Raw genomic sequence first — 5,513 nt, forward strand, 5'->3', positions numbered from 1 at the left:
ATGATGAGAAACGAGGCTAACTTTTTTTTTCAAAATTTCAAAAAACATGGGCTATAACCCACCGTTTTTTTAATTTTTAATTTTTTTCAAATCCTCAAAAATGATGAAAAACGGCGTGCCATATTATGCCGTACGATATGGGCTATAGCCCACGGTCCAAAATGATGAGAAACGAGGCTAACTTTTTTTTTCAAAATTTCAAAAGACATGGGCTATAACCCACCGTTTTTTTCATTTTTATTTTTTTTCAAATCCTCAAAAATGATGAAAAACGGCGTGCCATAGTATGCCGTACGATATGGGCTATAGCCCACGGTCCAAAATGATGAGAAACGAGGCTAACTTTTTTTTTCAAAATTTCAAAAAACATGGGCTATAACCCACCGTTTTTTTCATTTTTCATTTTTTTCAAATCCTCAAAAATGATGAAAAACGGCGTGCCATAGTATGCCGTACGATATGGGCTATAGCCCACGGTCCAAAATGATGAGAAACGAGGCTAACTTTTTTTTCCAAAATTTCAAAAAACATGGGCTATAACCCACCGTTTTTTTCATTTTTAATTTTTTTCAAATCCTCAAAAATGATGAAAAACGGCGTGCCATAGTATGCCGTACGATATGGGCTATAGCCCACGGTCCAAAATGATGAGAAACGAGGCTAACTTTTTTTTTCAAAATTAAAAAAAACATGGGCTATAACCCACCGTTTTTTTCATTTTTCATTTTTTTCAAATCCTCAAAAATGATGAAAAACGGCGTGCCATAGTATGCCGTACGATATGGGCTATAGCCCACGGTCCAAAATGATGAGAAACGAGGCTAACTTTTTTTTCCAAAATTTCAAAAAACATGGGCTATAACCCACCGTTTTTTTAATTTTTAATTTTTTTCAAATCCTCAAAAATGATGAAAAACGGCGTGCCATAGTATGCCGTACGATATGGGCTATAGCCCACGGTCCAAAATGATGAGAAACGAGGCTAACTTTTTTTTCCAAAATTTCAAAAAACATGGGCTATAACCCACCGTTTTTTTCATTTTTCATTTTTTTCAAATCCTCAAAAATGATGAAAAACGGCGTGCCATAGTATGCCCTACGATATGGGCTATAGCCCACGGTCCAAAATGATGAGAAACGAGGCTAACTTTTTTTTTCAAAATTTCAAAAAACATGGGCTATAACCCACCGTTTTTTTCATTTTTCATTTTTTTCAAATCCTCAAAAATGATGAAAAACGGCGTGCCATAGTATGCCGTACGATATGGGCTATAGCCCACGGTCCAAAATGATGAGAAACGAGGCTAACTTTTTTTTTCAAAATTTAAAAAAACATGGGCTATAACCCACCGTTTTTTTCATTTTTCATTTTTTTCAAATCCTCAAAAATGATGAAAAACGGCGTGCCATAGTATGCCGTACGATATGGGCTATAGCCCACGGTCCAAAATGATGAGAAACGAGGCTAACTTTTTTTTTCAAAATTTCAAAAAACATGGGCTATAACCCACCGTTTTTTTCATTTTTCATTTTTTTCAAATCCTCAAAAATGATGAAAAACGGCGTGCCATAGTATGCCGTACGATATGGGCTATAGCCCACGGTCCAAAATGATGAGAAACGAGGCTAACTTTTTTTTTCAAAATTTCAAAAGACATGGGCTATAACCCACCGTTTTTTTCATTTTTAATTTTTTTCAAATCCTCAAAAATGATGAAAAACGGCGTGCCATAGTATGCCGTACGATATGGGCTATAGCCCACGGTCCAAAATGATGAGAAACGAGGCTAACTTTTTTTTTCAAAATTTCAAAAAACATGGGCTATAACCCACCGTTTTTTTCATTTTTCATTTTTTTCAAATCCTCAAAAATGATGAAAAACGGCGTGCCATAGTATGCCGTACGATATGGGCTATAGCCCACGGTCCAAAATGATGAGAAACGAGGCTAACTGTTTTTTTCCAAAATTTCAAAAAACATGGGCTATAACCCACCGTTTTTTTCATTTTTAATTTCTTTCAAATCCTCAAAAATGATGAAAAACGGCGTGCCATAGTATGCCGTACGATATGGGCTATAGCCCACGGTCCAAAATGATGAGAAACGAGGCTAACTTTTTTTTTCAAAATTAAAAAAAACATGGGCTATAACCCACCGTTTTTTTCATTTTTCATTTTTTTCAAATCCTCAAAAATGATGAAAAACGGCGTGCCATAGTATGCCGTACGATATGGGCTATAGCCCACGGTCCAAAATGATGAGAAACGAGGCTAACTTTTTTTTCCAAAATTTCAAAAAACATGGGCTATAACCCACCGTTTTTTTTCATTTTTAATTTTTTTCAAATCCTCAAAAATGATGAAAAACGGCGTGCCATAGTATGCCGTACGATATGGGCTATAGCCCACGGTCCAAAATGATGAGAAACGAGGCTAACTTTTTTTTTCAAAATTTCAAAAAACATGGGCTATAACCCACCGTTTTTTTCATTTTTCATTTTTTTCAAATCCTCAAAAATGATGAAAAACGGCGTGCCATAGTATGCCGTACGATATGGGCTATAGCCCACGGTCCAAAATGATGAGAAACGAGGCTAACTTTTTTTTCCAAAATTTCAAAAAACATGGGCTATAACCCACCGTTTTTTTCATTTTTAATTTTTTTCAAATCCTCAAAAATGATGAAAAACGGCGTGCCATAGTATGCCGTACGATATGGGCTATAGCCCACGGTCCAAAATGATGAGAAACGAGGCTAACTTTTTTTTTCCAAAATTTCAAAAAACATGGGCTATAACCCACCGTTTTTTTCATTTTTAATTTTTTTCAAATCCTCAAAAATGATGAAAAACGGCGTGCCATAGTATGCCGTACGATATGGGCTATAGCCCACGGTCCAAAATGATGAGAAACGAGGCTAACCTTTTTTTTTCAAAATAAAAAAAAACATGGGCTATAACCCACCGTTTTTTTCATTTTTCATTTTTTTCAAATCCTCAAAAATGATGAAAAACGGCGTGCCATAGTATGCCGTACGATATGGGCTATAGCCCACGGTCCAAAATGATGAGAAACGAGGCTAACTTTTTTTTCCAAAATTTCAAAAAACATGGGCTATAACCCACCGTTTTTTTCATTTTTAATTTTTTTCAAATCCTCAAAAATGATGAAAAACGGCGTGCCATAGTATGCCGTACGATATGGGCTATAGCCCACGGTCCAAAATGATGAGAAACGAGGCTAACTTTTTTTTTCAAAATTTCAAAAAACATGGGCTATAACCCACCGTTTTTTTCATTTTTCATTTTTTTCAAATCCTCAAAAATGATGAAAAACGGCGTGCCATAGTATGCCGTACGATATGGGCTATAGCCCACGGTCCAAAATGATGAGAAACGAGGCTAACTTTTTTTTTCAAAATTTCAAAAAACATGGGCTATAACCCACCGTTTTTTTCATTTTTCATTTTTTTCAAATCCTCAAAAATGATGAAAAACGGCGTGCCATAGTATGCCGTACGATATGGGCTATAGCCCACGGTCCAAAATGATGAGAAACGAGGCTAACTTTTTTTTTCAAAATTTCAAAAAACATGGGCTATAACCCACCGTTTTTTTAATTTTTAATTTTTTTCAAATCCTCAAAAATGATGAAAAACGGCGTGCCATAGTATGCCGTACGATATGGGCTATAGCCCACGGTCCAAAATGATGAGAAACGAGGCTAACTTTTTTTTCCAAAATTTCAAAAAACATGGGCTATAACCCACCGTTTTTTTCATTTTTAATTTTTTTCAAATCCTCAAAAATGATGAAAAACGGCGTGCCATAGTATGCCGTACGATATGGGCTATAGCCCACGGTCCAAAATGATGAGAAACGAGGCTAACTTTTTTTTCAAAATTTCAAAAAACATGGGCTATAACCCACCGTTTTTTTTTCATTTTTCATTTTTTTCAAATCCTCAAAAATGATGAAAAACGGCGTGCCATAGTATGCCGTACGATATGGGCTATAGCCCACGGTCCAAAATGATGAGAAACGAGGCTAACTTTTTTTTCCAAAATTTCAAAAAACATGGGCTATAACCCACCGTTTTTTTCATTTTTCATTTTTTTCAAATCCTCAAAAATGATGAAAAACGGCGTGCCATAGTATGCCGTACGATATGGGCTATAGCCCACGGTCCAAAATGATGAGAAACGAGGCTAACTTTTTTTTTCAAAATTTCAAAAAACATGGGCTATAACCCACCGTTTTTTTAATTTTTAATTTTTTTCAAATCCTCAAAAATGATGAAAAACGGCGTGCCATATTATGCCGTACGATATGGGCTATAGCCCACGGTCCAAAATTATGAGAAACGAGGCTAACTTTTTTTTTCAAAATTTCAAAAAACATGGGCTATAACCCACCGTTTTTTTCATTTTTCATTTTTTTCAAATCCTCAAAAATGATGAAAAACGGCGTGCCATAGTATGCCGTACGATATCGGCTATAGCCCACGGTCCAAAATGATGAGAAACGAGGCTAACGTTTTTTTCCAAAATTTCAAAAAACATGGGCTATAACCCACCGTTTTTTTCATTTTTCATTTTTTTCAAATCCTCAAAAATGATGAAAAACGGCGTGCCATAGTATGCCGTACGATATGGGCTATAGACCACGGTCCAAAATGATGAGAAACGAGGCTAACTTTTTTTTTCAAAATTTCAAAAAACATGGGCTATAACCCACCGTTTTTTTCATTTTTCATTTTTTTCAAATCCTCAAAAATGATGAAAAACGGCGTGCCATAGTATGCCGTACGATATGGGCTATAGCCCACGGTCCAAAATGATGAGAAACGAGGCTAACTTTTTTTTTCCAAAATTTCAAAAAACATGGGCTATAACCCACCGTTTTTTTCATTTTTAATTTTTTTCAAATCCTCAAAAATGATGAAAAACGGCGTGCCATAGTATGCCGTACGATATGGGCTATAGCCCACGGTCCAAAATGATGAGAAACGAGGCTAACCTTTTTTTTTCAAAATAAAAAAAAACATGGGCTATAACCCACCGTTTTTTTCATTTTTCATTTTTTTCAAATCCTCAAAAATGATGACAAACGGCGTGCCATAGTATGCCGTACGATATGGGCTATAGCCCACGGTCCAAAATGATGAGAAACGAGGCTAACTTTTTTTTCCAAAATTTCAAAAAACATGGGCTATAACCCACCGTTTTTTTCATTTTTAATTTTTTTCAAATCCTCAAAAATGATGAAAAACGGCGTGCCATAGTATGCCGTACGATATGGGCTATAGCCCACGGTCCAAAATGATGAGAAACGAGGCTAACTTTTTTTTCAAAATTTCAAAAAACATGGGCTATAACCCACCGTTTTTTTCATTTTTCATTTTTTTCAAATCCTCAAAAATGATGAAAAACGGCGTGCCATAGTATGCCGTACGATATGGGCTATAGCCCACGGTCCAAAATGATGAGAAACGAGGCTAACTTTTTTTTTCAA

Source organism: Protomyctophum bolini, assembly GCF_963924005.1.
Source record: "Protomyctophum bolini genome assembly, contig: SCAFFOLD_390, whole genome shotgun sequence".
Classification (NCBI taxonomy): domain Eukaryota; kingdom Metazoa; phylum Chordata; class Actinopteri; order Myctophiformes; family Myctophidae; genus Protomyctophum; species Protomyctophum bolini.